At 38.8% G+C, this 23,302-nt stretch overlaps 1 protein-coding gene across 9 annotated transcripts in view; it reads left to right on the top strand.

The window, feature by feature from the left end:
• Positions 1-23,302, top strand: part of ARID1B (AT-rich interaction domain 1B) — a 400,901-nt gene that overhangs the window by 123,288 nt on the left and 254,311 nt on the right. The window lies entirely within an intron of this gene.

Here is a 23,302-nt window from a genome sequence, read left to right as displayed (position 1 = left end):
TATGCCAAGTCTGGGATTCATTTAAAAAGGATTAGAAAAGGTATATTACACAGTATTTTAGGTATTTCAATCAAAAGACGTTTAGAGTATCTCATCTGTTGTACTGCTGGAACTGATACTCTCGTGTTTTCTAGTTGTTTCTTTGATGTCCTTTATACAATTTAAACCATATAAACATGCAATGTTTATAATAAATAAAATACAACAAACAGATGATACCTTCTCATTTATAATAAAACTTTTCTAATGCCTCTTTTATTCTTTTAAAAGAAAATCCATAGATAATATAAGTCATTTATACATAAACTTTCCAAGTTAGAATAATACACTAACTATATATGGAAAAATGAAAGTATATATAATATTGTATCTTTAAGCAACTGCTCAGGCATGACTAAGTTAAAGACTTGTGACAAAGATACTTGACGTACATGTGGGATCATTGTGAACTTGATGTTACAAAAGGAGACTGATACAGGAGTGTTTTATTAGCAACACACACGTCTCAAGCAGGGTTGTCAGTGGTGATCTCATCTTTTGAATTGGTGAGCAACTCTTGGTAAAGTTCTGAACAAAACAGTATAATCTTCCCTCTATCTGTGGTAGTTTTATTTCTGGAAAATTTATATAATGAAATGATTTTAAGAACACTTTGTTTTTATATGAAAAATGAAGTTGGGTTCTAGACTCAGATAAATAATTAGGTTTTTATGTTGCTTTGTTTTTAAATATACATGAAGGTTAGGAGTTTTGAAAGTAGTGTGGGCTGTGGGACACTTACCTGTTGGATCAGTCCATCTTATACATTGTAAGATAATCTCACATTCGTGTCTTAACTCACTGTGTCATGTCCTTACTTTTGTAACAACTAACTGTCCCCTTGAAATCTTGTCACTATATATAAGTTACATGTTTCCTTAATTCTCTAAAGTAAAATTCATATGTAATATGACTTACCTTTGTACAAAACTTCAAACATCAGTATAATGCCTTAAATGTAATAGAAAGGAGGAAGGAAAGGACAGGAAGCTGTTAATAATAAAATACTGTGTTTTCTCAGAGGAAATACTCAGATACTGCTACATTAGAAGATTTGTGACAGAGTCAGAGGCTACCTATGTGTCTGATAACCATGGACTCCACAGGTACAAGCAAGACTGGTTCCGATGAGTTGGATGAACCTTGAGCAGGCTTTGAATCCACGGGATTAACTAGCACACAACAGTAGTTATATCAAATGGAAACATAGAAGACCACTTTAAATAACATGCTCACAGTATTGTTAAAAGGTAGGTTACCCAGAAGTGTGGAAATGTCCTAAATTGTAATTAAAATACAAACACATAGTAAAAAGCAGTAAGAATGTAAAGCTTTCTTTTCTTTAGCCTTATTTGTATCTTCCTAATTATCTATAAAAAACTTTTAATGTGTATAATATTTTTAAATATTATCTAAAGTATTCCACATTAATTATAAACGTGAGGCGTTACCAGCTCCAGCAGCGAAGCATGTTAGATCTGCTCATGTCTCTAATGATGAGCGAGCATGTCTAAAACCTGACTCAGTTCTTCAAACTTAGCAAAAACCTACGGTCAATTGACCTGCTGTCATTTTTCCTGTTTCTCACAGCTCTCATGTTGTCCTTTTCCTCCTTAAACCCAGATAAAATTCAAGTCAGATACTCTGACCTCCATCTTATAAACCTGCTCATGCAACCCTGACAAAATTTAGCTCCTCACCTCCTCCAGACAAGTGGGATGGGGAAGGAGGGAGGGAAGACCCTGCTATTCCTTTAAATTCAGGACCACTAAGTCAGATGGTTCTTGACCCATAACTCTGCACTTCTCTAAGGCCATTTCATACTCCTCTCTGTCTTCAAACCCAAAGGCTTATTCCCTACTCCCCACTCCCCACTCCCAGCTAGGGATGCTGCTTCTGTTTCCTTGAAATCAGTGCAAGCCGTGAGCACCAGTCAGCCTGGGGCTGCCCCTCTGCCTTCCCTTGGTGCACCTGTTCTGGCTGAAATCTGCATGCTCCTTCCCCCGGGGACATTCAAGTCCCTGGCTTTTCTTATTTCCCTTCTCTTCCCATGCCATCAGGTTCCCTTTCTGTGGTTACCACTGGTGTTCAAATATGTCATTTCTCTCCCCCCAAAATACAAAACAAAAACACCTTTCTGGATCAAAACCATAGCTTATTTTTCTCCATTTATTGTTGGCCCTTGGATTTACTCTGGATAGGCTTTTATTTCAATCACTCTACTGAAACAGCTCTTTTTGTTCTGTTTTTTTCTTTTTCTTTTTAAATTGAGAAGTATAATTGTATGTATTTACAGTGTCCAAGATGATGTTTTTAAGTATATATACTACATTGTGGAATGACTACATCTAGCTAATTAACATATGCATTACTTCACATAGCTTCCATTTTTGTGGTGAGAACACTTTATATCCACTCAGTATGTTTCAGGAATTATAATTCGTTATTAATTATAGTCATCAACTTGTATAGTTTATTTCTCTAACTTCTTCCTCCTATCGAACTGATATTTTGCATCCTTTGACCAACATGTTCCAGATACCCTAACCCACCCTGGCCCCTGGTAAACACTATTCTGCTCTCCACTTCTGTGAAGTCAGCTTTTTTGAATTCCACATGAGTCAGATCATACGGGATGAAACAGCTCTTTTCAGAGCCACCAATGTTCTCCTGTTACTTGTTCCAGTGGGCAAGTCTTATTCTTTCTGGATTTTGCCTGCGGAAGCATTTGATTCAGTTGATGGGATCTTTCTCCTTGAAGCACCTTTCCTGTTTGATTCCTGGGACATGCTCTCTCCTGGCTCTCTTCCTACCTTGCTGGCAATTCCTTGCTCTCATATGCTGAGCTTTCTTTATCTCTAGCCTCTGAATGCTGGCCTGTGGGAAGGCTCAGTATTGGAGCCTCTTCTCTTTTTTCTCTACCCACCTTACCTATGTGGTCTCATTCAGCCTCATGGCTTTAAATATCTAGAGGCTTATGACTTTCAAATGTATTTCTGCAACTTCGACCTCTCTCCTCCCTTCTATAATATATCTGTGTTAAGTCCAGCTTCTACTGGAAATTGCTAATTCAAATGTCTGACAGGCTTCAGAAACTCAGTGTGTTCAAAGCAGAACTCTGTACACTCATCCCTTCTTCCACAGACTTCCCCTGTCTGTAGTTTTCCTCATCTCAATAAATGGTAATTCATCTTTTTTAACACTTTGGTTGGAACTTTGAAATTGTCCTTGGCTCTTCTCTTTCTTTCAAACCCATCCTACCTCCAAAACCTATTCAGAATTCGACTACCTCTCGCTACTTGGATTGCTACCACGTTGGGCCAAGGCCAGGTCTCCAACTCGGACTGTTACCAGACAGGCCTTCCCCAGTTTGAAACCACAGCCACCCTCACCTCCCCACTGTTCCTTTTCACTCTGCTGTAGTTTCCTCCATAGCACTGATCACTGTAACACACTACATACTTGCTTTCTATTAATATATTGCCTGTGGCTCCCCTGTTAGAAAATTACCTTCAGGAAAGGACTTTGCTTTGTCCTTGCTGTATGCCCAATACCTAGGTCCAATGTAGAAACACAGTAAACATGTTGAATACTGTTGTTGATAGAATCATTCAAAAAGCCCCTTTATTTGCTGGCACATAGTAAGCAGACTTTATAGTGTTGAGGAAGATAAACATTTACAGCTGGGTATTTAAATTTTATAATATCTTTTGGTATCGCAGACAGTGCTTTGTTGAATGCTTTTATAGCTGGCTCTTCTGTACAGCATGTATGCGTGCATGTGAGCAAGCAGGCTTCTCCTCCAGGAAATTTCCCAGTGGAATTTTGGGGTAAAAAGAATAGGCATATTTTAAACACTTGGGGTATTTTACCAAATTCCTCTCCAGAAGGTTTTAACAAAGCCTCCACTTGCTCACTTCTATACATTTAAATATATTTTTTTCAGTGTTTTTTTTTTTTTTAATTTTTTTTCCTCCCTCCCCAGCCCCAATGGTTCTTATATTAAGTTTTATTTTTAGTGAGGATTCTATACAGTTGTCTTCTGAACCCTAACAATGTTAAAGAGATCTCATAGAATTTTGAATTAGAATCGCTCTACCTGATGTGTTACTATGATCCTAGATTGAACAGCTCATGGACATTTGATTCATCAGGAAGAAATACACAGTTGGACATTTATAATTTTTTATTTACTGTTGACACAGAGGCTCCATGAATACCACAGATTCCTTTGTTTTCTTTTTCATTGCTATTTGTTTCTCTTCTCTGCTGCTCATTTTAGGGGGATGAAGTAGAACTCCAACATAAGAATAGGCCCAGTTTATTCTTCCTGTTGTAGACTAAGGACAGCCGTGAAGCACACTGTCCATTTACCAGACATCTTTTTTTTTTTTTTTGAGACAGAGTCTCACTTTGTTGTCCAGGCTAGAGTGAGTGCCGTGGCGTCAGCCTAGCTCACAGCAACCTCAAACTCCTGGGCTCAAGCGATCCTCCTGCCTCAGCCTCCCAAGTAGCTGGGACTACAGGCATGTGCCACCATGCCTGGCTAATTTTTTTATATATATATCAGTTGGCCAATTAATTTCTTTCTATTTATAGTAGAGACGGGGTCTTGCTCTTGCTCAGGCTGGTTTTGAACTCCTGACCTTGAGCAATCCGCCCGCCTCAGCCTCCCAAGAGCTAGGATTACAGGCGTGAGCCACAGCACCCGGCCTTACCAGACATCTTATTTACTCAACACTCCAGCATTACTGAGATTTATATTTTCATGTAATAGGAAGAACCTCCTTTAATGCCATAAGTTTTACATTTTTTGTTGTTTTGCTTTAAAGTTTTTGCTTCCCTCTGTGTCATTATTTTCATGTCATGACGCATCATGCTCAGGCTTGTTTCCTGGTCTCCAGTCTTCTCTTAGCAAACTGTCATCACTTTCTCTCTCCTGCTTATACCTTTAGTCTCAGGATGTTTTTCCTTTTTTTTTTTTTTTTTTTTTTTTTGAGACAGAGTCTCACTTTGTTGCCCAGGCTAGAGTGAGTGCCGTGGCGTCAGCCTAGCTCACAGCAACCTCAAACTCCTGGGCTCAAGCCATCCTACTGCCTCAGTCTCCCGAGTAGCTGGGACTACAGGCATGCGCCACCATGCCCGGCTAATTTTATATATATAGTTATTAGTTGGCCAATTAATTTCTTTCTATTTATAGTAGAGACGGGATCTCGCTCTTGCTCAGGCTGGTTTCGAACTCCTGACCTCGAGCAATCCACCCGCCTCGGCCTCCCAGAGTGCTAGGATTACAGGCTTGAGCCACTGCACCCGGCCGGATGTTTTTCCTTTTACCTCCAATTTCTGTTCTGCTTTAGCTTCACTCTCCTGAGATACTGGAAGAGACCCTGTTTCCTGTCCTGGTGCACATTTCTTCGGGAACTTCCAGCTGTTGGCTCCTGACAGATGTCGTGTTCAGTGTCAAGGACAGTGTTCCAGGAATTGAGTAGCCTGAAAGGAGTGGTCCGGCTGGAGCCCACACTCTCCATCAGTGCCACTTCCTGTGACAAGGGTCTTCTGACTCAGCGCCACTTTGGGGCTGAGTTGGGACAGTTGGCATCCTTATACTACCCTCTCTCCACTTTCACGGTTTTAAACACACTGTTGCTTGCATAGCTAGAAAAATTGTTCTGTTCTTAGGGAAGAGTTGTAGGAATTAACTTCATTGAAGTAGCCAAATCTATTTAGAGAGGGTATATCAGTGTGGATCTTTTTAAAAAAACCCTAGTGTAAAGCAGTGAGAAAATTTTTAACATACCTTTTTTAGTTACAGTTTTTCTTTAAGCTGATAGAATTGTCTGAGATTGTTAAGAGAAATATTAGGTATTGTGAATGCATACATCTGAAGATATAACATTGTCTTTTTGTTTTTATTATTTATTTTAACATCAGGTCTATTGGAAAAATTGCAGAAGGACACAACTGTTAATAAAAGCAAAACGTAAACCACTTCACGAACCCCTTTGTGCTTGGGAGTGTTTCATATGCTGGGAACCTAGTGATCAGTGAGGCGTCTCTGACCTAAAGGGGCTCCTAGTTGAATGGGAGGATCTAAGGGCACAGTGGAAGAGGGTGTTTTCTAGCCATGACTCTAGTGCTCTGGGGCACCGGGAGAGGACGTTGATAAAGGTATCTCAGAGGAGGTCTTGAAGGATGAGTAAGAGTTGCTGATGAGAGAAGAAATAATCCTTGGGTAGGTCCAATTCTTTATTAATGAGAACAGAAGTAGTACCCATCCCTGAATGATACTAAACTAGACAGTTAATAGTCAGGGTCATTTTAGAAGGAATATATTCATTAGAATGGGAACTGGTGACTTACATTGCTTTTCCTCAATGCTTAAAAATGAAATAAAAGGTTATTTACTGCTCAATATTTATTTTCTAAAACAGAAAATAATACTAGCTTAAGCAGTTTACTTCAAACAGTAGATCACTTGATAGTTGAACCAAGTGGCAGTCTAAATCCACTTATATATGAGTAAGTAGACATAGGTATTTAAATTATGTTTTCTAAGATATCGCTTTCTTAATATGTCTTCGTAGCATTTTTCAAAAGGAAATACAGTGCACTTAAAGTATTTGGCAAGTGGACAATCATTTTGAAAGGAATAAAACAGCATTAGAACATGAGGGTAAAATATTTTAGAATTATTTAATATGAAATATCCATCATAATCAACATAAAGTATTTTGAAGGGGCTTAAGTTAGAAAAAATATATTTTTAAAAGCTAAAAATGTAATGAAATAACATTTCTGAATTAAACTTGTAAAAACATCCCACCAAAATAAGCTATTGAAGGTACTCAGAGGTCACATTAAGCATAGTGGCTATGATCCATTGTAGTGTAAACATTTTGTGATTGTTATTAATAATTATTTGAATCTGTTTCTTATTTATATGACAGAAAGTTAATTTATAAGCCACTGTTACAGCTTTTAGGGAAAATTAACCTTACAAGGCCTGTGTAAAGTCACTGAAGTGCTCATTTCATTTGTTTTATAAGATTTTATTATAAGAGCAAAGACAAGGACATTTATAGTTCATTGCCATTAATTACTTAGGTTTTAGATATTAACAGAGGAATCTGTTAATTAACTTGATAATAAAACTATTGGAATGTGGGTTGATAAACACTGTTCTTTGTTTTAAAGGACATTATTAATGAAGCCTTGGGTTATGTTTGAATTTTGAATTTCCTTCTTCTTACTTACCCTATTTGCAGTTGTCTTAGGTTTTGAACAATTGCTAGGGGAAATTTCCTTTAAGTCACTTTGAGGCTGAGCAAGGACCACTCTTAAACTGAATTCTAGATGTTGACCTGGGGCTCCTAAGGCTGTGAAGGGGCCGGTTCTGGGAGCCTGTGTGTGCTAGCTAGCTCTCCCAGGATGTCCACTGGATGAATGGAATGAGAGAGTAGTAACTTTCCTTTCTTTCTGCTCCTTTTTCCTCCTTTAGGAGGAATAGCTAGTATAGTAAAAGCTCAGCACTAATTTTGAACATAGATGTAATTTGCTGCTTTAAAACTTTCAGTTGATATAGAATGATCGAGTGTGTGTGTGTGTGTGTGTGTGTGTGTGTGTGTGTGTGTGTGTGTGTGCCTATTTTGGTGGTGGTTCCTGAAAGCTTCTTAAATTAAAAAAATAGTAAAAAAAACATGTAAAAGAATGAAGAAAACAGCATTTTGAGAATGTTAGAATGTCATTTGGCATGAATTGGTTTTTCTTAATTGCTATAAAAATCAGGGTGATTGTATAGTTAGTTCCAACTATGTCTGCCTAGGCCTTTGCTATTATTTAAGAGCAGTAGAGAAAAGTAAGATAAAAAGTCTTAGGTTTTGTACGTATCCCTCCAGTATTAAAGCATTTTTGGCTTTTAATGGAAATTTTTCTATTCTTTTTTTGTGGTTTTTTTAGTGTTTTGAAGTATAATTGGGAATCTAGTTGTATTTTATTATAACTTGATAATGCTATTTATTCATTTTCATGTTTAACATATTGAAAATGTTTTTTTTTTTTCTTTCTAGTACTGGAGTTAAAGGGAAACAAAACCAAGAAGTGAGGAATAATACCGTAATAGCCGTATTTTCAATTCTTACCTTAGAAAGGGGATGGAAGGCTTCTGAGAAGAGCAGCCTAGAAGCCCGGCAGGCCCGGGGCATGTGGGCAGCCTCCTCCTGGCCTCCGTCAGACCAGAATCAGGCCTGTTTGGAAGCGACCTCAGCTAGTCGTGACTGTCTCCCATGGAGACAAAAAAGGAAAACTTATGTTGTTCAAGGTGTATTTCACCAAAGGCTAAAGAAAAACTTCATGTCCATGTACAGCAGGGTTTAGTCTAAAGAGCAGTTGTGTTTCTAACCCAATTGTAATCATAAGTGAGCTCTTCACGGGGTCATCCCCTCTCCATCACTATCTCTGGTAACGGAAGACGATTTACTGAGTTGAACCAGATGTCCTGACACATGGGTGGACTTGCGCGTTGGTCTATAGTTCTTAGTCTGGAGGACCACCACTCAGTGGCTGGAAGGAGGGAGCCTTTATCTTTAAACCAGGACATTGTGGAGAATTGGGGTTCCCTGAGAAGAGTGGTTCCTCTTTGTACCGCTTTGGCTCCCTCAGGCCTGACAATCTCCTCTTCTCTCTTACCTGCCCCTGCCCCCACTGCTGATGAGAAGAGAATGCAGTTAAAACAAAACATCGTGGCTCATTATTCATTCATACAATTCTCTCCTCTTTCCTTGATATATTTATATTCTGACACAAGGGAGATTGTTTTTTGCTACTCTCAGCTGCTTTCATTTGCCTTTAAAATGCTCATTTCAATAAGTTAAAGTATAAAAATATAGTATAAAATAAAGTATAGTAAAAAATAAAGTATAAAAAATAAAACATAATTTATATACATTAAAGTTCTTCCTTCATCAATTGCTTTGATTTTAAAAAATCTTTATAGAGTAACAAGCTCTATGTATGTTGTATTCCAGTGGAAGAATATCTGCAGATGTCTAGAACATAGTATTACTTTCATAATTTGCCAGTGTGGGCAGTGGTCAGATTTTTTGTTGGAAAGAAAAGAATAGGACCAGCCATAGTTCACTGGCTGGTTTTCCCCAAAGTGTGAGGCTTTTAGGCTGAGGAATGGTTTCATGTCTCTTCGTATTAGCCTAGGGTAGTGAGAGGTGGACCATGTCAAGAAATGGGATAAGGAAGGGCTCTTGGATAAGTGCACATCTGTGTGTTTCTAAGAGAACAAAAGGAGAGGTATCTGCATTGGAATCACCTGGGGGGTTTTACTCAGGTAAGGTTTCTTTCCCCAAAACTGTTCTCTTTGGAAGCCTCTGGGAATTTGGATGCATATCAAAGTTCCAGAGTCACTGGTATGCAGAAATACTAACCAGCATTTTTAGTGTGGCTTATACTTATTATCTCATTTATTACTGGTAACCCTAGGAGGTCACATAGCAAGTAATGCCTGAATGTGGTAGGGTTTGGGGTTTATTCTAACTTTATTTTAATCTAAAGGGTTCACTGTCTTCCTTTATTACTGTTTACAGTAGAAATGCATTTTGTTCTGGATATTCAAGCCTGAAAGCTATTGGTAAGGAAGGGCCTTTCCATTTCTTAGCCCAGTGTTTTTCAAACTTTCCTTACATTAGAATCATTTGGAAGGCTTTTTTTTTTTTTTTTGAGACAGAGTCTCGCTTTGTTGTCCAGGCTAGAGTGAGTGCCGTGGCGTCAGCCTAGCTCACAGCAACCTCAAACTCCTGGGCTCGAGCGATCCTTCTGCCTCAGCCTCCCTAGTAGCTGGGACTACAGGCATGCGCCACCACGCCCGGCTAATTTTTTATATATATCAGATGGCCAATTAATTTCTTTCTATTTATAGTAGAGACGGGGTCTTGCTCTTGCTCAGGCTGGTTTTTTGAACTCCTGACCTTGAGCAATCCGCCCGCCTCGGCCTCCCAAGAGCTAGGATTACAGGCGTGAGCCACCGCGCCCGGCCTGGAAGGCTTTTAAAACCACAGATTGGTGACCCCTGCCCTCAGAGTCTCTGGTTCTGTAGTTTGGGATATGTTCTAATAATTTACATTTCTAGTAAGTTCCCAAGTGATGGGGATGCTGCCAACTCAGAGACCCTCCTTGGAGACCTACTGTGTGAACTGTCCTTATCCACAGGAGTGCTTGGTAAATGCTCTCCCCTTGTGCACTCAGAAGGCTTGCAGAGGCCACTCCTGCTCTCTCCAGGACCCCAAGGATTCCACTAGCAATCTGTTAATGTCCTGCATAGCAGGGGGTGTCCCCACTGCTTTACTAGCTGCCAAATATTTGGAGTATCATCCTTTCTTGAGAGTAGCAGTTTTCACATTTTCTGCCCCCCGCCCCCCATAGAAGAGCAGGAGGGGATTGGTTAACTTCAGGATGAATATATGTGTGTGTGTGTGTGTGTGTGTATAATTTTTTTTCCTCAAAACTGTATGAGAATCTCTGAAAGATTCAGAAAATCTGCTTTTTCTGGTATTTCTTAGAGAAGGGATATCTATGGCCTAATTCTGTAGAAGACTAATAAAGATGATAGTAATTGGATGCTGAGTTCTTATTATTTTTCATTATTTTTCTCATAGTCTGTACTCTTAAAATGATAACTAGAGTAGGAAAGAGAATTTCATAGATCAAACGATCCAATCTCTTAAGTTATAAAAATAATATACAGTCATGGTAAAAAAAAAAAAGCAGCAGAATCCTTTTTGTGTCTTGTGTATTTAAAGCAGTGTTGGTAAGACAACAAAATCTTCTACAGCTGGCTACCTTTTAGTGTCTTTTGCTGTGTTTCTTATGTTTTTTTCCCCTAGCTTGCTTTTCTTTTTTCCCTTTGGTTCTTTTAATTTTTCCTCCATAAGCATTTCGTAGAGAAATCAGACAACTTTTAAGAGTGACTTCCTGCATGCTTTTAGGGACAAGATAGCAAGGCCAACTTGAGAGTATCTTTCTGGCACTTTACTTTTTGGCAAAAACAAAGACTGAACCTGGCCATGCAGCATGTGGGCCCACAAGCTCAGTTTCAGCAGGGTTTTGCCATGCCACTTGCACACCTTGTGTGACCCTCCAAGTGAAGTGTATGGCGATAACGCTAGATGTCCTGCATAGATAACTCCTTATGCTACAGGTGCTAAGGTAACTCAAGCTTTTGCCACATTTTTACTTCAAACACTAACAGTATATTTCGAAATTCTTTAGTTATTTTTAGAAATCCTTCAGTAATTTTACTTTTATTAAAGTTATTTAGCAAAATATTATAATGTTGTATACAGTTATTTTTAGCTAATCTGATTTTAAAATCTATGAAATTATGATCTCACTTTGCTGAATCCCATTATTGATTATCTCTGTTATTTCTTACCGTTTAACCTTTCTAGAGTCTTTCAGAATGTGATGAAAGCTATGGATCCTTCTCCCAGAAAAATAGAAGCATCACACAGAATTGCTATAGTTGCAGAGATATTTTTAAAGTCCTTTTTACCCCAGGTCAAGAATTCATTCAGGCCCTGAGTGACAGTCTCACAGTGGGTAGGAAGAGTTGATGGCTGCTTGTGTAGTTTATGAAGGCTGTGCTGCCCCCCCCCCCAGGTCTGTGGCTCTTGGGCCAGGGGTGGTCTACTTGTTGGTCCAGGGAGGAAGGGGCTTGAGGTTTTGCAGTAAGAATCAGCCCTCAGAGTGCAAGATGCCAGTGTCAGCATCACTTCATTTCAGAGGTGCTGCTGATCTGAACTTCTTAAGCTGTGCTCCAACCACAGCAACACAAATAAATAAGCCCGCCCCTGGCCTAAGTAGATAGGTAAGGGGTGGGCAGACTGTACCTACCTACTCTACAACCATAAAGGCCTGATGAATTGGCCCTTGTTAATGACACAGCAAAATTTTGTCCTACAGATACTAGTTAATGGCGTAATACCTAAAACTCCATGTTGTAGGACTCTCTTAATTATCACAATTTAATGAAAATATGACACTGTTTAATCAGTGGTGTTCACAATTTGTAATCAAATCTGGGGAGTTTGTTACCATTTCATATTCCTGGACCCCAACCCCAGGCTGGGATTTATCAGCTGTAGGGTATGGTCCAAAAATTAGTCATTATCTGGTGGGTGTGAACATTGTTAAATGCTCAGACTTTGGAGAAAGAATATCTTGGTGCTTATCCTAGTTCCACCACTTGCCAACTAAGTGATTTTGGCAGGTCATCAACCTCTGTGTCTCAGTTTCTTCATCAGTAGAATAGTACTTATTTTATTGGGTCAATGCAAAAATTAAGAGAGTTTATTATGTGAGTAAAGCACTTAGAGACGTGCTTGACAATAGTAAATACTGTGTGATTGTTAGCTGCTGCTATCATCAACATCATTTGATTCTTATTCTGTGTTTTTAAATACTACAAATAATGGAAGCTGACATTTAGGGAACACTTAAATTGTGCCAGGCACATGGTAATTGCTTAGGGTATCATAATCGTTACCACAACTTTAGGATGTGGGTTCCTGTATCTTAGGTGCTACCCGCTAGTCTCCCCCACCAGTTGGGGATATGGTCCAAGCCCCCCAGTGGAGGCTAGAAACTGGATGTAGTATCCAGCCCTTCACATCCTGTGCACACATTCCTTTTTCCTTATTCCCAAGTTTGCAGGTAGAAGATTAGTTTTACCGTAGATCTTAGCAACCTTCAAAGCATATGGTTTTTTTCTTTGCTTATTGAGTTAAGTACTTTCGCTTAAAGGAAGCACTTTACAGCTTCTCTTTGGCATGTCCAAATTACCAGTGTCACTACTCTTGTGGTTCGGGGCTTATGAAGTAAAATAGGGATGACTTGAACACAACCACTGCCATCCAGAGATAGTTAATGTGAACTCCGACCTGACTACTAAGTGACTGATGGGCAGGTAGCAACTACAGTGTGGATACGGTGGACAAAGGATGATTCGCGTTCTGGGTGGGCAATTTAAAATGTGTGAATTGTTTATTTCTGGAATTTGTTTTTTAATATTTCAGAACTGCAGTTGACCATAGGTAAGTGAAACCATGGAAAACTAAACCATGAATAAGCAGGGACTACTATATCTTGGTTTTATGGATGAAGAAAGGAATTCTTTAGGTAATAAGTTCTAGAGCTGAGCGTCTTGGATTCTGTATAGACTTAAAAAGTTATTATTGTTACATACACTACTTTTTCCCTACCAAAAGCACAGAGACCTGAACATTTACTGTGGCTCATTTATCTTTGTGACTTTATTAAAATAAATTCATTATTAGAAATCTTAATTACTTCAGTCTTTAGTCTTGGTATCTTCATGTTTCTCTTTGGTATTTTAGGAAATGTGATTTTAGGCAACCATGTGGCTTCCCTTCTCACCCTGGGCTCTCTGTTAGTTTAGGGAGAAGTTCTTAAGGAAACTGAAAGAAAACAAATTACAAAGCTTTTCTTAGGTCTTGAATGCCGAGGTAACAGCCTCCAGGCCTCTGACCTGTCTGGCTCAGGGAGATGCTGCCCTCGGTGTTGTGCTGCTCTTTGCCCCCAGTGGGCTACGCTCATCTTTACTGCAGGTATGGGGACTGCAGGGCCCTGTTTCACAGGTAAGTCCCCGGCCCTGGCAGCATTCTTATGGATGGTGGCATTCGTAGTGAGGAGTCTGCTGTCAGTAAAGACTCATAATCGAGCAAGTATCATAAAGTACTTTGTGCAAGCCTTATCTTTTTTCTAGAATGGCTTTTTAAAATTCTGGTAATAATTATTTGTTTAAATTGATAGAAAATAAATATGCTGACTAGCCTTTGTGCTGATCAATATATGCATTATAGTGGAGGGAATAGGGTTTTAAGCTTTGAATTATAACCTGTAGAATTAACAGCAGTAAAAAAACTCACCATTTATGCTTTGGGCATGTGATTTTTATCTAGACCAAAAGATCTTTAGAGTAGGGGAAGGTATAGATGTGGGCTAGGAAGAAGTGAGTTACTATTCTTCCAAACAGATGGTGAGCAGTACTCACTATGATACAGATGAGACCCGTTCACCCCATTCTCTGAGCACCACGAGCCTAAGCCAGACGGGCGCCAGTGGGGTAGACACTCATCTGCACAGCCGGCTCTGCCCAGTGCCTCTGCGTAGGGTGGGAACTGAGCTGTTCAGGGTCACGCAGCTGGTGAATAATGAAATTGGAGTTTGAATTTTGGTTTGTCTGACTCAAAGGGTCTAGGGCGTCAGAAGAGATCTAGTGACTACAAACGTCTTTTTGGAGTTTGGGGAAATAGGAAACTTGGCCTGTAAGAGGTAGGGCTGAGGCAAGGGTTAGAATGTCAGATTTAGGCTGGGAGAGCACCTTGAGCTGAGATCAGAGATGATATATCTCTGAGTCAATAAAGAAGAGTAGGTTTTACTTTGGGGACCTAGGGGGAAAATGAAATTGTTAAAGTTAATTTGATTAAGATTATGGAGAGGATTTTGTTGTTTAAGGCAGCTAAGCATTGGGATTAAGTAGTGTAGCCAACACGTTAAGGATAAAAATGGAGGGGTGTTTAGAAACTGAAAAATTGAAGGATCTTTGTTTAATGTGTTTTCACAGAGTTGGGTTGTTGAAAACCATTAGAAAGTTATCGTAGTTTTCATATAGTTTTCCAGATAAAAGACAGAGGGGGCCTCAGTCCCACTTCTGGATTCCTGAAGTAGTCTTTCACACCATTAACTTGATTTAATTTCATTTAAGTGGAAATGTTCAAACATAAACAGAAGCAGTTAGTAGTATAATGAACCCCATACATGCGTCACGGTGCTTTCAACAGTTATGTGGCTGGTCCTGTTTCATCCATATCCTCTTCTTCCTCACCCACAGCCTTGGTATTACTTTGAAGTAAATCACAGACATTTTATTATTTAATCAGTAAATATTTCACAATATAGCTCTAAAAGATAAAGGACGTTTTAAAAAAGTAGTACAATTACCACATTTAAAGCATAATTTATTCATATCAATTTTCCGGTGTTCAAATTTCTAATAGTGTCATAAATGAAAACGTGTTTTTGTGGGGTAATTTGAATCAGGATCCAAATAAAGTCCAATCTTAGAATTGGTTGATATATTTAATATCTTCATGTCATGAATTTTCCTCCATGTCCTTCTCTGTCTTCCTCTTTTTTTTTCTTTTTTTCTATTGCCATTTATTTGTTGAAGAAACTGGATCATCTTGTCTAGTAGAGATTCCCACAACCTAGGATTTACTAATTGATTCACTGTGGTTTAACAAGTTCCTTCATCCATTTTAGTTCCTATGAATTGGTACTTTGACCCATTGGCTTTATCAAGCTCATTATCTTTTTTTTTTCTTTTGGCAGAGTACTTCATTGCTGATCTGTTCATTGGGAGGCATAGAATGCTTTTTGATGGCATCATTTATGCTCTGCACAGTCTTAGTTTCTAGTATAGTTTTATTGTATTATTTTACATTCATCCTTTTGCTTCAAGATTGCCAGTAACAAACAGCAAAATGTGTTTTGTAGCACATTGCTACCAGGTGGGGTAGCTGTTAACATCATAAATATTCTTGGAAATGTGCCCAAGTTTTATTCAGTTTTGTGTTTGTCCTCCTACTTTTATTTTTGTTTTGTGGTGTCTAATTCTAAATGTAAGCTCTTAGAAGCTGTTTGTCAGTCTTTCACAGCTTTTATTTGATACCTATCAGTGCTAGGCACTGGGAATCCAAGAGGACAGCATCCTTCCTTTAGGGAAATTAAGAGTTCAGTTTGGGAGATATACAACAAATAGTTAAAATATAGCATTGTAAGTTCTTTAACAGGAGTCCATTTGAAGTTTCTTTGAGGTAGTTGTTTTCAAAGTGGTGGGGTTAATTTCTAGCAGGAACTTGAGAACAACCAGGTATTTTGCAGACACAGGAGAAGGAAGAACATCTACTTGAAGCGGGCGAGAGAGCTGCAGGCACAGAGGCCTGGAGGGGCAGGGGCTTGTGGCCTGCAAGCAGCTGAGAGGCTGAAGCTGAGCACTTGCAGCGGGCCCTGGGCCAGCCGGAGGTGAAGCTGATGTGGTGGCCAGAGGGTGTTTGAAGGGCTGTGTGCCCAGCCACGCACTCTGGACTTCATCCTGTAGGACTCAGGCATCCTCAAACTGCGGCCCGTGCGCCACCTGACACCTGCTGAGGACATTTATCCCACCTGCCGGGTGTTTTTGCCGCCACTGCCCGTCCTGCTTAGCAGCCGACTCATCCCAGGCCCACAGTGCGCACTCTCCAATGGTCTGAGGGACAGTGAACTGGCCTCCTGTTTAAAAGGTTTGAGGACTCCTGTGTTGGTAGTGAGGAGGAGTATTCCAGGACATGGGCAGGGGCGGCCCAGGAGGCACGAGGCTGCTCTGGAAAGCACCGGCTGCAGGTGCTGGCCTTCAGCTCAAGGATGAAGCAGGTGCACTGGACTGATTTGGGTTTGGTGATGCGTCAGACATGTCTGGATTCGGAATAGATGATAAGGTGTGGGGCAGCTCTGAGAATTCCCATTTGCGTGCTGAGGCCTTGGTGAGGAGGGGAGCCAAGGGGAAAGAGCAGGTTCCTGGGATGGTTAGGAGAGGCTTTTCTTGACATGATGAGTGCAAGGCCCTCTCCCTACAGGTACAGATACTTGTAATGCACTCACGAGATGTGGGACTTCAAGTAGAGATTTGGAATCACTGCCAGGCAAGAGTCACTGGAGTCTCTGGGTAAAGACCTGAGGGACCCCACTTCTTATAGGGGCCAGGCAGAAAGAAACAGCCACTAGAGAGTCTTCAAGAACAGAATCTGGTGGGCTGTTTGGCCTCTTTGTCTTGCCTCTCCTCAGCATGTGGTTTTTTAGTGACTATTTGATGACAACGAGTGGTAGGGAGAATGGCTTTCCATTCAAGATTATGGAGGGGAATTTTTCATTTCACTATTTCTTGTTTATTCATGATATTGGAATTGAATGTTTTTAAACTGTGGGTCTAATACACTTAAGATTATAATTTTTAAAAGAGAATTTAGAATATATGAAAGTATAGCATAATACCTTAAAAATTAAAATTATATTAAATCTTTTATATATAATAACAGTGCTTGTAGCCTCCAGTTGTTAAAATACAGTTTTTGTGGAAATGATGATATGCCCTTCTCTTTGAGATACTCATAGTGATCATAAACTACCTGTGTAAGTTACTTAGGTGTTTGTTTTCTCAAGGTAACAAAAGGAGGTAAAACAAGGTAATAATGGGAGCTATCTTGTGGGTTCTTATTAGGAAGAACTGTTCATAGTACCTGTCACAGTCACCTCTTGGTTTCTGTTGTGGCTTTCCTGAGATGGCAGGGGGTGAGTGTGCCATTAACATATGTCTATATGTCAATAGTTATATTGCTTTCTTTTTGGAAAAGACATTTTAAATTTATGTATCTACAAATAAAAACACAGGGGAGATCAATAGCACACTGCATTTCTCCAGCTGAGGTGATCTCTGGGACCAGGGCAGCCCCCTGTGGCCTGCAGGCATTCTCCCTGTGGAGGTGGTCCCACCCTCCTATCTACCAGCCTTGTATGCCAGGATGCTTTCTATTTTCCCTTAATTGATGATATACATTTCCAAAGCATGAAGAGAAAAGGAGTAAGACATTGTTCTGACCTAGACAACACCAGATTTTCTAAGACTACTCAAATCCTCATCCCCTCACTCTGGATTATTGCAGTGATAATTCAAATGGCCACCTTCACTCTCTCCCTGGAACATCTGTGCTTCATGTGATGATTGGAATAACTTTTCTTATGTAGCATGAGAATCATCATGTATTTCAGACCCAGAAGTCATTGTGGCTCCCTGTTGCTTTTTGCTTCCAACCTGAAGCTCTGTGTTGGACTTTTGAGACAACCTTTTACTAGCTTCCACATGTATCCTCCCTTATCCCACTCAGTTCCATTGCCATTTGTTTGTGGAGGCCGGAAGTGTTCCTTCCCCCATCTGTTTCTTCATCTTCATTTGGTTTATACTCCATATGTTCTTAAATTATTATTTTTTGTGTTACAGTCTACCCAGTCCTCCTACCCCTGCCCTGCTTTTACTTTGTCACGTTTTCTAATGTAAGATGTATAGTGATGCTAACATAAGCATCTTGAGGAAGTTTTATTCTATTCCAAAATGATGGGCTTTTAGTGTAAATGGACAATTCTTTTGGTAAGAGTACTTTGCCAGTCTATCAAAATTTTAAATGTATCAAACTTTTGACAGAAATTTTGCTTGTAGATTTATGCTACAGAGATATTTCACATGAAGATGTGTGTACAAGGATTCTTGCTGTAGTGCTGTATGAAGTAGAGAATGACTGGAAACAACCTAAATGTACATCAATAAGGGAATGGTTAAATAAGTAATGGCACCTTCAAATAATGCAATATTATATGGCCATACAAAAAGAATAAAGTAGATATTTAGTTGCAGATATAGAGTGAGCTCTATAATATATTGTTAAGGAGCTGAAAATGATGCTATTTATAGAAAATATGCTCCAGTTGTGTATAAAGGCAAAATAAATTAAATCTACATTTATACTTGCCAACACATTGAAAAATTGTGGAAAGATAAATAAATGGTTAGCAGTAGTATCTATGTGGAGGGAATCCTGGGAAGGAGGAAATCTTTCCTTTCATTATTTATCTCTTTGGGGTTTTTTGTTTTTATCTTTAATTTCAAGTTCTTTTCCTTAAAATATTAAATATTAAGGTATTATTTCTTTGTATCTTTTTTTAATTTCATCCTATTACGGGGGTACAAATGTTTGGGTTACATTTATTGCCTTTGCCCCACCCAAAGCAGAGCTTCAAGCATATCCATCCCCCAGATGGTGTGCACTGCACCCATTAGGTGTGAATATACCCATCCCCTTGTCCCACCTCCCACCTGCCTGGCACCCAATAAATGTTACTACTATATGTGCGCATAAGTGTTGGTCAGTTAAGTCAGTTAATACCAATTTGATGGTGAGTACGTATGGTACTTATTTTTCCATTCTTGTGATACTTCACTTAGTAGAATGGGCTCCAGCTCTATCCAGGATAATACAAGAGGTGCTGGATCCCCATTGTTTTTTATGGCTGAGTAGAACTCCGTGGTATACATATACCACATTTTATTAATTCACTCGTATTGATGGGCACATGGGTTGTTTCCACATCTTTGCAATTGTGAATTGTGCCGCTATAAACATGCTAGTGCAGATGTCTTTTTCATAGAATGTCTTTTGTTCCTTTGGGTAGATGCCCAGTAATGGGTATCTTTCAAACTTATACCATGAGAATGTTTTCTGTTTTAATTTTTTTAAAGCATCCTTGACATTTTAGTTTTTCGACATTCTCTTCAAAGTCTCATGTTTCCATTAATATTTAATTCATTTCATAATAAAAGAAAACAGAAGCACTCATGCTCCTGGTCTTTCTACCAGGCCCTTGTGGTAGTCTTTATCTTATCCTTTCTTATAATAGAAGTGGGACACTAGTGTTTTCCTGTTTCATACTGTGATATATTAATGTACCCGGCAAATGGAATGATCATAGTAGGATCAGTAAATGTCTACTATATACATTACTAGGTCATTAAGTATGAAATGTCCAATTTCCCCATGTGCTAAGTTTGACAGTTAATATCTCTGACAATTTCACTTTGAAACTTCTTGTTTTATTTTTATCATGAAGGTAAATCCTCATTATTTCAAAGGCATGGTTTTTGGCTTTCGATTATCTTTCAAAAATTTTTTTACAGCAACTTTTGTGAAACCATTAAGTCAAAAATTTGTGTTATTTTTCAACCATCATGGAACCAGTACTGCACAGACAGCTAGAAATATCAGTGAAGTGTTTGGGAAGGATGTGGGTAATGAATGCACAGTACGTCTATGGTTTGAGAAGTTCCCTTCTGGTGATTTTAATCTTGAAAATGAGCTGCGTGGGTGACCTGAGACCAAGGTGGATAATGATGAGCCGAAAGCTGTAGTGGAAGAGAATCCATCTCAACCTACGCATGAATTAGCAGCAAGGTTTGATGTTACTATTCCAACAGTATTGGACTATTGGAAATAAATCAGCAAGATAAGAAGCTGGACAGATGGTTTAGGTACATCATGATTTAAATGACGGTCAAAATAGAAATCGCCCTGAAGCTTGCCTTTCTTTGCTGTCATAACATAAAAGCATACCATATTTCTATACTGTATTGTTACGTGTGATGAAAAATGGATTCTTTCTGTCAATGGCCAAGCATTCAGCATAATGGTTGGATAAAGATGAAGTGCTGAAACACAACCCAAAACCAAATATTCATCAAAAAAAGCCTATGGTATCTGTTTGGTCATCCAGCACTGGTGTTCTCTGCTATAGCTTCATGAAACCTGGTCAATCCACTACAGTGGATGTCTGCTGCAACCAATTAGATGAAACGGTGAGGATGCTTGTGATTATGCAGCCAAGATTGGTCAATAGAGACACATGTTGCAAAAAACAACGCTGCTCAAACTGTAGAGTCTGACCTTGAAAACTCTCTATCATCCACTGTACTCACCAGACCTTGAACCGGGTACCACTTCTTGTAGGCTTTGGACCACTTCTTGCAAGGAAAAATATTCAATTCTCAACAGGCTGTGGAAAACCCCTTTCATGATTTCATCACCACTCACTCTCCAGGCTGCTTTGCTGCTGGCATAAACAAGCTACCGTTAAGATGGCAAAACTGTGTTGATGGTTTAGGTGCATACTTTGATTAGTTATACTGCTTTTTGTTTGAGATATAATGAACTAAACTTTTGATTTGAAATCAAACATTTCATATTTAATGACCTAATAAACACCTAGGTGAAAATTTTGGAAAAATGTGTACACTCACTCCTCTACATCAAACCCTTTTAATACTTTTGTTGAGTCGGTTTCCTTTTTACCTTTGACTTATGACATAAAGAAGGTTAAGACCAGAGCCCATCAATGATTAAAAGTTTGTGGGTGAAATGTAGCAAATTAGTACTGATAAAACAGTTCTGAAAGGGAAAACCACATTCTTATATCTTGGTTCTTGTGCGTGACACAATATTATTACAATATGATTTTCTTTTATAGAGGCATGACTTTTAAATGTATGGCAGATAAATGTGATACTTATTTATATGTGTGTACTTGTTTACACACTAGTGAATACTAGCTTAATTGTGTAAATAACCAAAGATAGAAACAATGGTTTAAAATTTAAAGCTGTGCATATTTGTTTATAAAATGATGCTAAACATATTCTTTGTTTTCTGACACTGACATTGTTTTCTTATTGTCTGTTACCTTAGTTATTTCTGTTTACACTTCTTAAGATGAAAATAAGTGCATAACAAAACCAAAAAATAAATATAGCTTTTAAGTTGAAAAAGCTAAAGTTTGTTGTGGGATATAACTTTTGTATTTTATTAGACCAGCCAAACAGACTTCATAGTCCTATGGTAAGTTATATATAGGTAATGATTGTTATAGGTATAACTTGGTACCTTTTCTTTGTGCTCTCTTTGTTAAGTGAATCCTTATGTTCAAACATAAACTGAGTCAGAACAAGTTCCCTTTTCAGGGATTCTCAGAAAATTTTGTTTTGATTTTATTTACAACTATATTTAATAATTGAAAGCTTCTGTGGTTAGGAATAGTATTTGAGATTTTGGTGGAATCTAATCGTTCTGAACTTTAAAGCCTGAAAAAGTGAAATGTAACGTCATAATACATTTTTCTGATAGCTTTCTTAGTCTGTTCAGAGTTGCTTATTTGAGGGGTGGGGGATTGTGATATCTAAATCAAAATGTGTATCCACTGTAATTGAAGTGGTCTTTTTCAGCTCCTTTAAAAAGCAGTCCATTTAGCTAAGAAGAAAAAAATAAAAAGAATTGTAAGATAAATGAGTAATAAGCATAGGGCCCGTGAGCCTGTTTACTCTTTCCTAACTGAAGTTTACTTTAACAAAAAAAGTGTCTAAGCACTGCCCATAAACTGTGTGTGTGCACGTGTTTGAGGAGGAGGCAGGGTCTGCTCCTTTGTTCACCCATTGTGAGGCTGTCCTGCACCTTTGTGCTTTTTTGTAACAGGGTGAAGGCCCCTGAATGGAGGCCTTTTGCCCTACTTAATTTGAAATCCTTGCTGTTTATGGAAAGGAACCTACAGGGCACCCAGCGGGAAGTCCATGTGACAAGTGGAAGTCTAGGATCTGGAAGAAACATGGTGCTGGAGGAGGGGTGGTGGTGAGAGTGGTAATAATCTCTTAGCCTGTGCTTTTGTCCCCCACAAGCCTAATTGTTACCCTCTGCTGGCAACCAGACTGAAGAGCTACCCTTTTAAGTATCCTTGGATTGCATGTGCTTACTCTTACCTTATTTTTATTGTTATCAAATAAAAACCTATACAATTGGGATTGAATTTGCTTACAAAAGTATAGTATTGACTGAGTGTTATATATTACTATTATAGGTTAAATATCTGCTTAAATTTTTGGGGTGCGGGTGGAGATTAAAGTAAAGAATAGTTGTATGTGAAAATGCTGTATTGCTGGCATGCTCCTTTATTTCACAGCCTGTTTATAAAGGCAGGTTGCACCCACACTCGGCTAGTTAAATCTAGTTTGCACAGCTTGTGTACTTTGTAGTACCAGGTCCAAAGTTTCTTGGCTTAAGAAGCCATGTATTTTAAGTGTATACTGTGTTAGAAAGGGGTGGGACATTGGAAGCTTTTTATAGGGTTTCAACTAATAAATATTAATTTTTAAAGTAATATTTTAGGGATTTAACAGAAGTAGAACTTGTATATCATGTTTCTTTAGTGCCAACACATATTTGAACTGCAAGGAAAGGGAGAGAATTTTATTTTAAAGCAATGTTTTCCATTCTTTTTTTTCTCTCCAATTACAAACTGGTTCTTCAACTTTCAGTGCCAATTGAGACATGCTATAATAAGTATTTAACATTCTGTCCTGCTATTTGACTTCAGGTGCAAATGATGGTAGAATGTTTAGTAGCTGAACATAAATCATTAAGCAGCTAGAGATCTGGTATACAGTAAATGTGGTAATGGTGAGGTATTTAGGTTATATAATACTATCTTAGCACAATGCTAAAACCGCATAGAATATCTCCTGGAAAGATGCCAGAAAGGCGGTGTTAATGTTAAG

This window comes from Microcebus murinus, chromosome 5 (genome assembly GCF_040939455.1).
Source record: "Microcebus murinus isolate Inina chromosome 5, M.murinus_Inina_mat1.0, whole genome shotgun sequence".
Lineage (NCBI taxonomy): Eukaryota > Metazoa > Chordata > Mammalia > Primates > Cheirogaleidae > Microcebus > Microcebus murinus.
Note: the sequence above shows the minus strand (reverse complement) of the source record. Positions and strands in the feature narration are given on the sequence as shown.